The sequence below is a fragment of the Monodon monoceros genome, unplaced genomic scaffold (assembly GCF_005190385.1).
Source record: "Monodon monoceros isolate NGI ecotype Baffin Bay Population unplaced genomic scaffold, NGI_Narwhal_1 Super_Scaffold_11, whole genome shotgun sequence".
NCBI lineage: Eukaryota > Metazoa > Chordata > Mammalia > Artiodactyla > Monodontidae > Monodon > Monodon monoceros.
This window is the reverse complement of record NW_021703767.1, coordinates 122,433,128-122,449,946: the sequence shown is the minus strand read 5'-3', so window position 1 is coordinate 122,449,946 and position 16,819 is coordinate 122,433,128. Positions and strand designations below refer to the sequence as shown.

The window sequence follows — 16,819 nt, the reverse complement described above, 5'->3', positions numbered from 1 at the left end:
AAAAAGAAGTGATTTCCCTGACCCTTACGAATGGAAAGAGCCAGGGGGGATAAGAATAGGACTGACTATTGGGTTATTGTGATCATTAAATGAGTCAATATTTATAAAGCAGTTAGGACAGTACCAGGCACAGAGTAAGGGCTAAGTCTTTCTGTTTTTATTTTTCTCTTCTGTTGTTTATAAGAGTTTAGAATTTTCGAGCTTCATCCCAGATCCTGGGAATACCACACTGACTTGTAAATCCAAGTGCCGTCCCCATTTTAATAATAATAATAACACAGTAGTAATAGTAAAGCATTTAGAATTGACTGTGTCTCAGAATTAGGAAGCAAGTACTCACATTGCAATAGAATCTTTGCTTTAATAAATAACGGATACATTGCAGGGATTCTTGGCCTGTGGTTTATGGACTGCCTGAAAATTTATGCAAACATTTGCAAAAACATACATTTGTATGTTTTTCTAGGTTGAAGGTCTATAGATCATCAGAGTTTTTTAAGAGATCCGTGTCCCCATAATAGATTAGGAAACATTGAGCTCTCCCAATTAAAATAGAATTTCATTAGCAAAAAAGAAATAAATAAATTTAAATAAAGTTGCCACTAGTCCAACTCTTGAATGAGTGAGGAGATACCCAATCAGGTAATTCCCCCCCCCCCACTGTGGGCCTGACTCTACTCTATGGTTGATACCGTAGGTAATGAAACAATGTATTAAATATGGTTTCTGCTCTCAAAGATGGCATCAGACAGCATCCTGGCTGGAAACAGATGGCACATTCAAATTAGGTAGTTTGAAGAAAGGCTAATAAAGGGGTTATTTACAAAAGTGTGGGCAGGATGTTGTGAACGACAAGAGATAGTGTGGTACCCTGGTCTAGACATGGTGGAGCATGTGACAACAAACATTCACCCCCCCACACCGCCCCCGCCCCCGGTGTGAGGCGGGACTCATTACGAACCTGAAAATAAAGCTGGGAAGGGAGGGTCTCCTAAAAGCTGTGACTTTCCTTTCAGTGGAGGAACTAGGCCACATTGCAGGAAGCTAAGGGGAGATTGCTGGGGCAGTAAATACCCCAACCTCTCTCCTCCCTTCCTCAATCCCTGCAGCAGCCCCGATTTCTGAACCCAACCACAAGTGGGCGATCATGGGAGCTCACTGATATGGTCCATTGTCTCCCGGAGCACACAGCTGGTCAGAGAAGGGAAGGTCCATCTGGAGGGGAAGTGGAAAATGTCCAGCCCAGGGACCTTGTCGGGGAAAGGGGATGGGCTGACTGGATCATGTGAGACTAACACATGTGGGAATCAGAAATGCAGACACAATGCATAATTAAACTCTCAGCAGGAAGAGTAGATAGTGTTTCCACAGTAAGGGTTAGAACATTAAGTCATCACATTTTAGGAAATGTGAATCTTATATCTAAAAACTTGTGATCCTAGAAACTGAGTGGCCATGACAGTTTCCCCTGACAGCAGCAAAGAGTTGATCCCAATTTGAGTGTTTAGTGTTTGTCAAATTGAATTGATTCCTATCACTTAAAAAAAAACTTTTCTTTTGAACTAATTACAGATTTATAAGAAGTAAAACTAGCACAGAGAGATCCCCCAGCCTCCCCTGTGGTGACAGTATGTTATCAAAACCAGATTCCTACCACTGTGTAAGATATGAGGGTCACATTTGGTGAGAGTGTTTATTCAGATTCACCCACTTTGTAGACCAAAGGCTGGGAAACACCTCTCCTGGCCACTCCCTTGGCAGCCCTGTGAGGCTCTTGGAAGAATTTGTGATACCAGCATATAGTTTCCAACCCCTTGACAAGCTGTGTGTCCTTGGTCATATGTCTTAACTTCTTTGAACTCTGGTTTCCTCATTTGAAAAATTGGGAAAATAACATCTTCCTCATGAAGTTGTCATGAGAATAAAGATAGTCAAAGCATGAAGAATGTGTGATACGACCCATAGCTACCGTTGTCTGCATCTCTGCAGAATAACTACTAGCAAGGACTCCTGGAGTCAGTGGACCTGAGTTCCAACCCAGGTTTTTTTTTCCTAATTAGCTCTGACTTGGGATGGTTAGTTAATCCTTCTTGGTCTTAGTTTTCCCATTCTTTAAAAGAGGATTATACCTACCACACAGGGAAGTGGTGAAGATTCAAGGAGATGAGGCACGTGTAGTGTCTGGTACATAGTAAATGCTCAGTACTCTATGCTCTCATTATTGGATGGTAGGGAAGGACCACACCTTCCTTCTCTATCTGCAGCATCTGGCAAGCACTGGCTCAGACAAGGTGCTCAGTCAACTGTTGACAAGCAGAATGGTATATGAATGACTGGGTCTTGAGTGGGTTGGCGTTCTGGAACCCCTAATCGGGCACCACATCAGCCGAGCCTGGTGTGTTGAAGCTCGGCACTGCTCTGAGCCCTTCGTCTTGCAGCCCTATTCATCACTTCTGACTTGTGCATGCCGGCACAGCAAGTGATGCATTGCTCAGCCCCTTATCACGCCTAGGAAGCCCGCTTTCATGTAAATGCAACCCTGACGCCATTCATCAAGGGGACGCCATGTTCTCCTGGTAAACTCAGCTGCCTAATGTACAGTGAACACAAGTTCCACAGCATACTGAGCGAGGCGCCTGGTGGGACAGATGCCAGGTTTGGCCTGCTGACATTCAGGAGATAAAAGTCCTGTGTGTCATAATGTGATCGTCTCTAACACAGGTTTCCAGACGAGGGCCAGGGCGGGGACTTCACAGCCAGAGAGACACAGTCAGCTCCCATGCATCCCTCATGATGTACACTTGGGAATATCACACAACCCCTGGGAGCCTCAGTTGCCGTCTTTGCCTCTCGGGAGTGGCAATAACGGACTCCAGAGTGCTGGAGAGAACCACAGCATTCCGTGGGCCTCTGCACTTACACTCTATACAGCCACTGTGGGGCTCGCCGTGTAAGGAGCACCCCACTGCATTTTTTAGGGAGACATTGAGGGAAGCTCCACTGATGATCAGAGGAAGTATCAGATGCACGTGCCACGAAACCCTCACTGAAGTCCTTCCGAGAATCAGAGATCAAGTCCTTAGGGAAGGTTGCCCGGGGGTATAATGAAGGGACACCATGTTTTTCCTCATTCATCCCTTCAACAAACATTCACAATTACAAACTATATGCCACATGGCAGGGCGGAGTGGTGGGGTCACAAATAAAATAGCCCCTGCTCTTAGGGGCTCACTTCCTAACAGTAAAGAAACAAACATGAAACAAGTGTGGGGTTAAGTGCTGTGACAGAGGGAAGCTCAGGGGCTGGGAGGAGGGGTCCTGAACCAGCCTGCAGGAGGCTGGAGCTGGCGATGCTTTTCTAGTGCCGATCTTATATTTTGTATCTTTGCTTTCAAGAAGTTTCGGCATTTGCAATGTTTTAGCCCGATTCAAAGCAATGTTTGGATCCTGTGTTTAACTGTTTTCAGCACTGACAGTCCTTTTATACCGTATGCCTGAGCTCTTAATTTTACTTCCCATTGATTTGATTGGACTGAGTTCATTCCCATAGATGTACTTCGATACCGTCGCCCCCAAGAAGTTGACATCAGGGGCAGGCTTTCTGAACCTTTATGGGCCAAAGGTAATCTTTCCACTTCCTTCATACATGAAGGACAACGTGACTCCTCGTTCGTCTGTTGGGTCTCAACAACTCTGTCCCTCACAACTTGATAGATCTGGGACTTGCAGTTAGTGAACCAAATGAGAAGTCTGAGGAGGCCTGACCCTATTTCTTTGGCAGCAAACTTTTTTTAATAATTTTTTGTTCAGGTACTTCTTAGACCATATTTTGTCCTTTCAAATCCAAATTTTCTCAGGTTACTAAGAGTGAGTTTCTTGGAGGAATTTTTTCTTTATAAATGCAATGGTCCTCTTAGGTCATTTTTTGGCTCAGGAAATGTTCTCTTTTTTTTATATCTATTGGTTGCTTCTATAGTGTATACTATACTGGTGTTTTCTTATGGAATACAAGTTATGTATGTGCTTGATGATTGTAGTCATCTGTATTTATCATTTTCTCCGTCTTGACTTTTACCTTTTTGTCCTTTCTTTCTGTATTCTAAGAGAGGTTGTCAAGTTTGCGGTTCACTTCCAGAATACCCACAGTCCCTTAGAGGCAACAGGCAGACCTGGCTCCCTCTGACAATGTTTAGCCCAATGTTAACTACTTCTGGTGTTGTCTTTAATTCTGTTTCTGCTTGAAGGTGGTAGAGGTGTGAGATGGGGGGATAGGGGCAAGTGATGGCTGGATGGTGAGAGCTTTTGTGTCCTGTTGATGTTGGGGAGCCATTCAAGGCTTTTGCGCAGGGTGTGGCCCAGGCAGTTTTGTGTTTTAGGAAGCTCACTCTGACATTTGTGTAGAGGAGGATGGACTGGAAGGAAAAAAACAGAGGTAAGAACATAGCACAGGGAAGGCCTGAAACTTGCCCTACAGTTGACCAGTGTTTTGTCTGAACCGGCTGGTAGATGGAAATTAATGTAGACACAGGCAGCAACGTTTAAAACGTTGAAGACTAAATAGATCATTGTGGCTCTAGTTGTGTGTGATTTAAAAGCAGGTGATACAACACCCCCAAAGTGATAAGCTTCTCTCAGAGATGAATTAAGATTCAGTCTGGCAATTACATTAAGGTTTCTGATACATAGCTCACACGGAGAGCTGCAGTTATGATACATATCGCGATTCTGCATGGCGGGCTCAAATATCACATCATGTTGGTTGAAGTTTAACAGTAGGAAAGAATGTAAAAGATGCCTCACTTTAAGGGGAAATGCCTTCCTCTGGCCTCTATGATTTTTACCGGTAGCACTTAAAGAATTCTTTTTTCTGTGTTTGAAGGTGAATAATAAATAGACCCATATGTCCCTTCCTTCTTAGTTTTTCAAGCTAATACAGGTAACCTCAGTTAGAATGCATACATCTAAAAAATACTGTGTAAACCAACTTCATCTCCCCATGCAGGAAAAGAAGAGAAAATAATTCCCCTGTGCTGTGAAATGTAGAGGAGAGGAGGCATGGGGTAGGAAAGATGCCTGGACCCTGGGCTTTGGTAGACCCAATTTCCCGTCCCAGCTCTATCACTCTCTAGCCGTGAGAAGTTGTTTAGGGTGTCTGAAACTCAGTTTTCTGGCCGGATGTTGAGCACAATAGGGTGTCCTGAGGATTGAACGAGATGATATGTGAAAGTATAGTGCAAAACAGGTGCTCCAGTGAAGTGAGCTCTTTTAAAATATTTTTGTATTTCTTAAAGTTGAAATACATGATTAATAGCAAAGGACGTCTCAAGCAGTTCTTACAAGTGTAGCTCAACTCAATAGCTAGAAAATGCTTAGTCCCTTGTAATTGCATCTGTGTCCCTGTGGGGACAGCAAAACCCCTTAGGCCTTCCCAGGGAAGTCCCATTTCAAAGGATGTTAAAATGGAGATGGGGTACATTCTTAAGATGTTTGCTTAATGGAGCAGCATCTATCTGTGGACCTGGAAATCACACAGAGGTCTGATTCTTCAGTGGAATCATAGACAAGGTCTTGATCCTTGCCTAAGCCACTGTGTTTATAGCCAAGGTATTTCCAAGAGTGACCTGACACTTGGGGGGCAACTGACGCTTGGTACATCAATAACTAGGGACTGGGTAGAAGCATGGCCAAGGTTACATTTTGAAAGGCCCAGATCACTCCCATAGCGTCTGAAGGTTGACCCCTGGAGAGGGGCAAAGGTGGGGCAGCCAGGAGCCCACCTTCATGGCCAGGTTCGAGAACATGAACAGATGTTACTGGGAGGCCAACCATATTACACACTACTGGAAAAACTTGGGAGGTAGGAATCCAGGTACGCCATGCAGGGCATTCGGTACCACATAGAAAACCTGGGGTATTCTCCCTGGAAATGCAGGAATAGTATCCTTCCCTACTAGAATAGCCACAGCCCACCATGGAGGCAATAGGACACTTCTGGCTGCAATTTGGACCTCAGGAGGTCAGAGCTTCGATGCGATATCCCCCTACCCATGTCCCTTGGGTAGCTGATTGCAGTTAGAGTAGAAAGAGCAACTGACTTGAAATTAAAGCTCCCACTTGGCTCGGAACCACACCTCATAATTTACCCGTGATATAGCTTTACTGACTTTGAATCTCAGTTTCCTCAGTTTAGCACAGAAGATGCCTTTAGTTTTCCCTTTTGCTTGTATGCATGTCCTCTGAGCTGGATGTTCCTCTTCTGGATGTAGAAGAAGTCATTCCACTAGAGTCGCACAGCTCTCACAGCCCGAGTCTGTCTGTCTCCTGTTTGGATGGCTCTCTGCTCTCTGGCCAACATCAGACAGGAAGGCTCTTCTCCATGAGTCAGGACAGTCCCAGCCCCACCCCCAGACAACTGGCTCCTTGGGAAAAGCAGCCGTGCATGGGACTCGTAAGACCATCCAAACAGTCGGGACTCAAGACATTCCCCTTAAAATAATGTTTTCATAGAAATGTGGACTGTGCTAAAACGGAGAAAGCTTAGGTATTTCATCAGGTCTCTTTGGGCAGAGGGAGTTATCACTTGAGCATCAATTTAGGAGAAGATAGTTTGACACTTGCTGAATATCGTCTTTACGGATTTCTCCCAATGCAGCACAGAGACCACCAGACAACACACTGTGCAATGCAGATTATCACTGCTGAGCTGGGCTGGGGCAAGGAGGGGAGGGGGAGGGAACAGCTGTTACTTAGTGCCCAAGATGCATGCTCTGTCATTCCACTAATCCATCAGGGAGCATCATATTCGTCAAAAGCTCCAAAATATATAAATACATTCAGCAAACCCCTAGATGATGGCTTGTGAAGAGTTTCCCAACTAGGTTGCAAAAAAGAGGTTGGAAGGTGCATATAAGAACATTTTAGAATGGAGAACACGTGGAATTTCTTGCCCCAGGGTGTGATCACTTTGCAAACAAGAATGGGTTCAAGAAAGGTTTAGACAGCATTTCCAAGAGGGTATTCCTCATAATAACAACAGTTCGAGGTGATGCTTTTAAAAAGATATATTGGGGATATACCTGGTATCACAGGCATCCTTTGGAGTTATACAATGCTTATTTGCATATAAAATACTCTGAGATCTGTAGTAAAGATACCTGTTTAATTTTGTTTCATTCCGAGTTTCCCCAACTTATTGATTCTGAAAACTTTTTGATGTCCCCAGTCACACTCCCTCCCTCTTTTGGGGCACACACTTGGGAAGCCCTGGAGAGTTTCCGACACAGTTTTCCTCCATGTCATCCTTGTGGCCATCCTCGGAGGTGGAATCTGGAGCTGAATGGAGAATGAGGTTGATCTGATGTGTTCTTTCTGATGTGTTTCTAGTCTCACATTCTCTAAACATAGATGAGTGGGTAGGAGAAATTCATGAGCACCTAAACTTCTAGGAACATCAAAGAAAATCATCTGAAGGGGGAAGATGAAAGCAAATATTACAGGGCCATATGGGCGGCCCGTGGCACTGTCTTATCCTACCCTGAAAGCAGAGCCATAGAGGAGCACCCATGATCACATGTGGAGCAGTAAGATTTGGCTTTTTGACAAATGGACGTGTTAATCGGGTGGAGTGTATGTCGCTTTTTTTTTGATAGCTGAAGTCAGTTTATAAAAGAAATGTGTTGTGTGAGTCTCTTCCTGTCCGGAGCCCCTCCATTTTAGGAATCTGGCTTAAACCCTAATCTCTAAAATCGTATAACCCCAAACCAAGTCATATTTCTGCTCTTTGCCTTGAGAGCCCTGTAAATGCAGGTGTACGCTTGGGAGACTTACATCTCTATCTTAGAGCATTAATATGGGTAAGTCATTGTTTATCTTGGTATTAAGAAGATTCAAAGGTTTTAGATCCAGGAAGACAGAGTAAAGGTCGCTGTCGTTCTTAATGAGCAATTTCTTCAGAGCTTATCAAATAGAGTGAGGCTGATTATGGCTATCAGCCAAGCTCCCCTGAAATGATTTGGATGGATAATAGTGCTCTAGCAATTAAAAATATATATCATTCCTCGTCATCAAGCCCCAATAGGATCTTGGATTCCTACTGAAAATAGACAGATATCCCCCTTGAGTTTTGCCGTGTTTGTAACAGGCACTAAAGGGATATTGTGGGAAGAGGACAGACTTTGGAATTAGGCAGAATTAGTGCCACAACTTAATAGCTGTGTCTTAACGAAAGTTACTTAGCCTTTCTGAACTTCAAGATCCACAACTGTAAAATGGAACAATGGTGCTTATCTCAAGGGAATTATATGGACTAAGTAAGATGACAATTAGTACCTTGCTGTGTCAGTGAGAGGCATGAGACTCAATATATTATTGTTGTTTTTGTTGCTATTGTTATTATTATTTGGTCCCAAGGCAAAAAACACAGGTTTTGGGGGTGAAAGGGACTTGAGCTGGAATTGTGACTCTATTGCTTAACCAGCTGTGTGACTTTGGGAAAATCACTTTGCCTCTCTGAACTTTAGTTTGTGCATCTGTAAAACACGGTGACTCTTAACTGCCCTGCAGGCTTGTTGGGAGAATTGGATGGGAGAACTTAGGGAAACCCATGAGCACAGTCCTGGCAGGGAGCAGGGGGCTGACGAATGACTGCTCTTCTTACTCTGCACTTGGAGGAGGAGTTGTGGGCGGATAGAGCCAGGGTAGCTGGGTTTAATGTCAGATATGGACTGTGGAGATTGAGTAGCAGAATATATGTCAGGTCACTGTAGAGATAGCTGAAGTCAGTTTATAAATGATATGGCTGCAAAAATGTAGGACTGTTTGATACTCTACCATAATCATAGCCTGCTACCTCTAGATTATATTGGAGGTTGAAGATGCATTTATTCAACAAATACTTATTGAGAACCAACAATGTGCAGGGATTTGGGCTAGGTACTGGGGGTGCATTGATTTATTCTGAAGAAGGAATCACTGATGAGGGCTAGCTCTCTAATCAGGGGCAAGGAGAGATTCATATTTCTCCGGTCCTAACCTCAATAGGGCTCAGGAACCCAGTGATATGAAATCACTTAGGCGAGAGCTGGGGTCCTTTGCAGATATCAAATTACTGACATCCCAAACATAGTATACTTGTTCTTTTTTCTGTTTCATTGTACATGCTGTTTCTCTGCTTGCCTAGAAAGTTACCACCATCCCCAGCCTTCCAACCTGCTTTTATACATCCTCCTGGACAAAGCTCAGGGGTCACCTCATCCATGAAGCCTTCCTGGACCGCAGTCTAGGTCAGGTGTCCCTCCTCTGGAAACTGAATTCCCTCCCTGTGCTCCCTTCCGACTCCTTTATTTTATTTATTTATTTTTTCTTTTGCGGTACGCGGGCCTCTCACTGTTGTGGCCTCTCCCGTTGCGGAGCACAGACTCCGGACGCGCAGGCTCAGTGGCCATGGCTCACGGGCCCAGCCGCTCCGCGGCATGTGGGATCCTCCCGGACCGGGGCACGAACCCGTGTCCCCTGCATCGGCAGGCGGACTCTCAACCACTGCGCCACCAGGGAAGCCCTGTTGGAAGATTTTTAATCACGGTTTCAATTTCAGTGCTTGTGATTGGTCTGTTTCTATTTTCTATTTCTTCCTAGTTCAGTGTTGGAAAGTTGTGCTTTTCTAAGAATTTGTCCATTTCTTCCAGGTTGTCCATTTTATAGGCATATAGTTGCTTGTAGTAATCTCTCATGATCCTTTGTACTTCTTCAGTGTCAGTTGTCACTTCTGCTTTTTCATTTCTAGTTCTATTGATTTGACTCTTCTCCCTTTTTTCTTGATGAGTCTGGCTAATGGTTTATCAATTCTGTTTATCTTCTCAAAGAACCACCTTTTAGTTTCATTGATCTTTGCTATTGTTTCCATCATTTCTTTTTCATTTATTTCTGCTCTGATATTTATGATTTCTTTCCTTCTGCTAACTTTGGGGATTTTTTGTTCTTCTTTCTCTAATTGCCTTAGGTGTAAGGTTAGCTTGTTTATTTGAGATTTTTCTTGTTTCTTGAGGTGGGATTGTATTGCTATAAGCTTCCCTCTTAGAACTGCATTTGCTGCATCCCATAAGTTTTGGGCTGTGGTGTTTTCACTGTCATTTGTTTCTAGGTGTTTTTTGATTTCCTCTTTGATTTCTTCAGTGATCTCTTTATTTAGTAGCATGTTGTTTAGCCTCCATGTGTTTGTATTTTTTACAGATTTTTTCCTGTAATTGATACCTAGTCTCATAGCATTGTGGTAGGAAAAGATAACTTGATACGATTTCAATTTTCTTAAATTTACCAAGGCTTGATTTGTGACCCAAGAAATGATCTATCCTGCAGAATGTTCCATGAGCACTTGAGAAGAAAGTGTATTCTGCTGTTTTTGGATGGAATGTTCTATAAATATCAATTAAGTCCACCTTGTTTAATGTATCATTTAAAGCTTGTGTTTCCTCATTTTTTTTTTTTTCATTTTGGTTGATCTGTCCATTGGTGAAAGTGGGGTGTTAAAGTCCCCTTCTATTATTGTGTTACTGTCGAGTTCCCCTTTTATGGCTCTTAGCATTTGCCTTATGTATTGAGGTGCTCCTATGTTGGGTGCATAAATATTTACAATTGTTATATCTTCTTCTTGGATTGATCCCTTGATCATTATGTAGTGTCATTCTTTGTCTTTTGTAATAGTCTCTGTTTTAAAGTCTATTTTGTCTGATATGAGAATTGCTACTCCAGCTTTCTTTTGGTTTCCATTTGCATGGAATATCTTTTTCCATCCCCTTACTTTCAGTCTGTATGTGTCCCTAGGTCTACAGTGGGCCTCTTGTAGACAGCATATATATGGGTCTTGTTTTTGTATGCATTCAGCCAGTCTGTGTCTTTTTGTGGGAGCATTTAATCCATTTACATTTAAGGTAATTATCGATATGTATGTTCCTATTACCATTTTCTTAATTGTTATGGGTTTGTTATTGTAGGTCTTTTCCTTCTCTTGTGTTTCCTGCCTAGAGAAGATCCTTTAGCATTTGTTGTAAAGCTGGTTTGGTGGTGCTGAATTCTCTTAGCTTTTGCTTGTCTTAAAGCTTTTAATTTCTCCGTCAAATCTGAATGAGATCTTTGCTGGGTAGAGTAATCTTGGTTTTAGGTTTTTCCCTTTCATCACTTTAAATATGTCCTGCCAGTCCCTTCTGGCTTGCAGAGTTTCTGCTGAAAGATCAGCTGTTAACCTTATGGGGATTCCCTTGTGAGTTATTTGTTGTTTTTCCCTTGCTGCTTTTAATATTTTTTCTTTGTATTTAATTTTTGATAGTTTGATTAATATGTGTCTTGGCGTGTTTCTCATTGGATTTATCCTGTATGGGACTCTGTGCACTTCCTGGACCTGATTGACTATTTCCTTTCCCATATTAGGGAAGTTTTCAACTATAATCTCTTCAAATATTTTCTGTCCCTTTCTTTTACTCTTCTTCTTCTGGGACCCCTATAATTTGAATGTTGGTGCATTTAATGTTGTCCCAGAGGTCTCTGAGACTGTCCTCAATTCTTTTCATTCTTTTTTCTTTAATCTGCTCTGCAGTAGTTATTTCCGCTAGTTTATCTTCCAGGTCACTTATCCATTCTTCTGCTGCAGTTATTCTGCTACTGATTACTTCTAGAGAATTTTTAATTTCATTTATTGTGTTGTTCATCATTGTTTGTTTGCTCTTTCATTTGTCTATGTCCTTATTCAATGTTTCTTGTATTTTCTCCATTCTATTTCCAAGATTTTGGATCATCCTTACTATCATTACTCTGAATTCTCTTTCAGGTAAACTGCCTATTTCCTCTTCATTTGTTTGTTCTGGTGGGTTTTTATCTTGCTCCTTCATCTGCTGTGTGTTTCTCTCTCTTCTCATTTTGCTTAACTTACTGTGTTTGGGGTCTCCCTTTCACAGGCTGCAGGTTCGTAGTTCCCGTTGTTTTTGGTGTCTGCCCCCAGTGGATAAGGTTGGTTTGGTGGCTTGTGTAGGCTTCCTTGTAGAGGGGACTGGTGCCTGTGTTCTGGTGGATGAGGCTGGATCTTGTCTTTCTGGTGGGCAGGACCATGTCTGGTGGTGTGTTTTGGGGTGTCCGTGAACTTAGTATAATTTTAGGCAGCCTCTCTGCTAATGGGTGGGGTTGTGTTCCTGTCTTGCTAGTCGTTTGGCATAGGGTGTCCAGCACTGTAGATTACTGGTTGTTGAGTGGAGCTCGGTGTTAGTGTTGAGACGGAGATCTCTGGGAGAGCTCTCACCAATTGACATTACGTGGGGCCAGGAGGTCTCTGGTGGTCCAGTGTCCTGAACTCGGCTCTCCCACCTCAGAGGCTCAGGCCTGACACCCGTCTGGAGCACCAAGACCCAGTCAGCCACACAGCAAGGTATGTGGGGAGTTTCTTGCCTGTTAGGAAGTCTGAGTTCTTCTGCCAGCATTCAGCAGGTGTTCTGTAGGAGTTATTCCACATGTAGATGTGTTTTTGATGTATCTGTGGGAAGGAAGGTGATCTCCATGTCTTACTCCTCCGCCATGTTGAAGGTCCTCTCTCAGATCAGTTCTGACCGCCCAACAACTCAGGCAAAGTACTGAACACGTCTCAGAATCTCACAGGAACAATGTTTTTTTTTATTCATAAAACTGAAATATTAACATTTGCTCTTCCTTTCTCCAGAGGTTTTTGTGAAGTCCAAGTGACTTCTTCCAACTCATGAGCTGGCTTTCTGCCTCTGCATTGAGAATGGCTGAGTCTGTGAGCTGAGGGTGGGGACCAAGAGGTGGAGGGGTGGAGATGAAGAAGACAAGGGGCTGGCTTCTGCTTCCTGCCTCCCTGCAGGTTACCAGCATCGCAGACTGACCCACCTGGTTCAGTGGTTTTTATCCCTGTACTGTACAACGCAATCACTTTGGGTGCTTTAAAAACTACTCATGCCTGGGTCTCACCCCCTCCCAGAGATGCTGATGTGAGTGGTCTGGGCTGTAGCCTGGGCATCTGGATCTTTCAAAACTCCCCACGCGATCCTTTTTTTAATTAATTAATTAATTAATTAATTTTTGGCTGTGTTGGGTCTTCGTTGCTGCGCGCAGGCTTTCTCTAGTCGTGGCGAGCAGGGGCTACTCTTCGTTGCATTGCTCCAGCTTCTCATTGCAGTGGCTTCTCTTTGTTGTGGAGTATGGGCTCTAGATGCACAGGCTTCAGTAGTTTTGGCATGAGGGCTCAGTAGTTGTGGGTCACAGGCTCTAGAGCACAGGCTCAGTAGTTGTGGTGCATGGGCTTAGTTGCTCCTGGCATGTGGGATCTTCCCAGACCAGGGCTCAAACCCATGTTCTCTGCATTGGCAGGCGGATTCTTAACCACTGAGCCACCACGGATTTCCCTCCCCATGTGATTCTAATGTACAACAAGGGATGAAAATGTCTACTTTACAGGGAAGCAGATCTAAAGAAAAATATAAATGGCATCCCATATTTAACTGGCTTTAACTCCGTCTGCGTGTATTGAGTGCCTACTTTTTTTTTTTTTTTTTTTCTTTTTTTGCAGTACGCGGGTCTCTCACTGTTGTGGCCTCTCCCGTTGTGGAGCACAGGCTCCGGACACGCAGGCTCAGCAGCCATGGCTCACGGGCCCAGCCGCTCCGCGGCATGTGGGATCTTCCCGGACCGGGACACAAACCCGTATCCCCTACATTGGCAGGCGGACTCTCAACCACTGTGCCACCAGGGAAGCCCAAGGGGAACATTCTTTTAAGTGGCAGGGTCAGGATTGGAACTCAGGGCTGCCTAACTCCCAAATCTGCCTCCCTCTGCTTACCACTGTGCCTCCTGATAGGCAGTCATTGGCTTCCTGCAGTGATCTCAACCATATCCCAGGCACCATGGAAGTGACAGGAGACCCCTCCCTAAATCACTTCAAACCTCTCTGTGGTCTCCATCAAGGAAGAAAACTCAGAGATACCACTCCGGTATGCAGCAAAGCACTAGGAGACGGCCAGTGACCCAGGGTCCAGTGGCTCCTTTCCACAGAACATCTCCAGGGTTGGGGAGGGCTGTGGGCTGCAGGGGTCCAGCAAGGCTCTTGGAGGAGGAGGTAAAGTGGATCCTGAAGGACATGGTGTTCTAGGTTCTGGCCCTGCTTCAATTGCAGCTTTTATCACAGGGTGAGTCTCAGAGGATGTGAGGTCTCTGCTCCAATTTTAATGCCCGCTCCTTGGACTATGTCCCCAATCCTGCCTCATGCCTTCTGGGTGGAGTCCTGGTGCTGGGGTCCCTCCTGGTCCTGTGAAGTACTTCTCTGCCTTGTGCTTTGACCAGATGGGCCCTGTTTGCCATCAGCAGAACTGGACTGTACCAGGGATCATACTGGAGCCCCCCTGGGGGAGGCGCAGCAGGAGTGACAGGGACAAGCTCATCATAAGGGCTGCTTTAGAGGAAGCATGGCTGATGTTGGGTCTTCGAGACCCGAGTCACTATTGTTGAGTTTCGGGGAAGCTGCCTGTCTTAGGAGAATAATGGCAGTAATAACATGTGGGAGAACTGCTGGCCTGTCCAGCACAGGAAACAGCTGCTAACAGAATCCCCCAGGACCTCGGAAGGTGGTCTTCAGGCTAGAGCACATGCACGGTCACTGGAGTGGGGTCAGTCAGCTCCCGGCAGCTTCTGCTACCTGGAAACCCAGCCGCTAGCCCTGCTCAGCCTTGGCAGGTGCCCCTCACGTAGCATATACTCTTTGCACAGCTGATGGGGCTTCACCCACACCCCCTGACTGTGAGGAAGAGCCTCTATGCTCCATCCAGCTCTACTGTCACAGAGGACCTTCTCTTGACTCCCGGGTGTGAGTTCTGTGGCCCTAAGAGCCCTGCTTATCCCAAGAAGGGGCTCTTTTCCTGAATAGTTTCCAACCTTGCCTCCCTTGATTAAGGCAGAAACCAAAACACAGAAGAGCTGTTCCATGGGTGTAGAAGAAGATGGGACTTGGGTTCTAAAGCGCATGTGATGGCCCTGAGGTTTTGGACGCCTCACTTCATTCTTCTTGGACTCGGTTGCCTCATTCATCTGATTGATAGAGTCATTTGTGATTTCCCTAAGGAGGTGGGTAGGTTAAAGAGGACACATCCTTCAGTAAATCTTGGCATCCAGGTGTGTGTTTGCAAAGTCTCAACTTGGCTCCTGTTACTTCCTGTGTGTGTACACTGAGGATGGAGTTCATGGTTTTGTTGAGAATATCATTAGGACCAGTGGATGTAGTTTCTGGGGACAAGGGACACCTAAGAGCATGAAGCTTGCTCACAAAGGACCCCCAGCCTGAGGTGAGCCTGGAGGACCTCAGGACGGTCCAGGCTGCCCAGGCCAGGGAGGACCTCTCAGTGAGAAGTTTCCACCCCAGGGGTATGAGGGAGCTGGAAGTCCTTGGAAAAAGCCGAGGAGTTGTCCAGAGCTGGGCCCGCCAGACAAACCCACACCGGGTGCTAGAGACCCCCAGGTTCCATTTCCATAGATTACAGGAAGAGTCATGAGTGACCAAGTGATACACCTGAATTTCTGTGATAGTTTTTCTTCGTATTTTCAAACCCCTTTTCATGTGTTGAGTCTTATCATCATCCTGTCTTTGTGTCTGGACATTCTTGCTCAAGTAATGACGGGTCTAACGTTCTCAGGCCCTTGTGTGACCTGGAGAGGAGTCCTGAGAGGCAGGAGGTAGCATCCCAATCCTGGTTTAGCCCATTGTGACCTCAGGTAATAAGTACCTTATCTCTTTGGGCCTCAGTTTCCCTAGCTGTAAGATGGGAATAACACCTGTCCCATCCACCTCATGGGAAGTCAGAGGCGATGATGCCTTTGAAAGGGCATTGGGATGTTGCGGGCAACTTTAAACTCTACAAGTGTAAAGAGCAGCCAATCAACCTGAACTTGAATGCACCTCCACTTTTTGCTAATGTCGTGACCACTGAGCTCCCAGAGCTCCATTTTCTCATCTGTCTGATCAAGATAATAATCCCCTCGTCACAACAGGACCATTGGGCTGCTATGAATTATGATACTGTGCATACCGCATCTAACAAGTGCCTGACATAGTCTACAAACCCCAAACAGCAGCAGCTGTCACTGATTATAATCATTAGACTGATTATAATCTTCACAGATACGAATACAGGTAATTTTGCCAGGTAGACCCAATTCTTTCATGGAAATCCCTTCCCTTCCCTTGCACTATAATGGTTCTTAGTACCTCTGTTTACATCTAGAATCAGCCTTGCTAAGCCTTCCTGGGCCCTGGATGAAGCGCATCTTCTAGAGCTCGATGGCTCACTCTCTCTGCATTTCACCCTGTTCTGTCATTTGAGGAGAGAAGTTTCTGTGTGCTGGCTGTGCCCATCACCCCACAAAGCAGGACAGGCTTCAGTCAGAAAGCCTAATGATTTGTGTAAGAATTCAGGATGCTCTGATAGCATACTTCCAATGGCTTCTTTGCCTGAGATCTTTGAAGGAAGCTTGCAGAAAGACATGTTAGGATTCCAGCTTTCCTAACCCACGAAGGTACATGGAGGGTGCTATGCTAATTGGCATGTCTGCCGTCTCCCTCCCAGAGTGCCTTTGTGCTGGCTGTCAGCTTCCGCTTGGTAGATACTAAACACTGTGAAAGTGAATGATATCATGACTGACAACTTAATAGATGTCTTTTTGAGCTGCACGTGCTCCCGTGTGCTCCCGCCAGATAAAATTAACAGAAGCCTTCAAGACCGCTCTTTTCAGGCTGAGTCTTGAGAGAGAGAGAGTCTTGTTAGCAAGAGCCTCCCTA

The 16,819-nt window shown here is 44.9% G+C and overlaps 1 protein-coding gene across 1 annotated transcript in view; it reads left to right on the top strand.

Moving 5' to 3' along the window:
* The window catches only part of CLSTN2 (calsyntenin 2), a 636,354-nt gene that overhangs the window by 196,024 nt on the left and 423,511 nt on the right, over nucleotides 1-16,819 (top strand). The gene's annotated exons all lie outside the window — the stretch shown is intronic.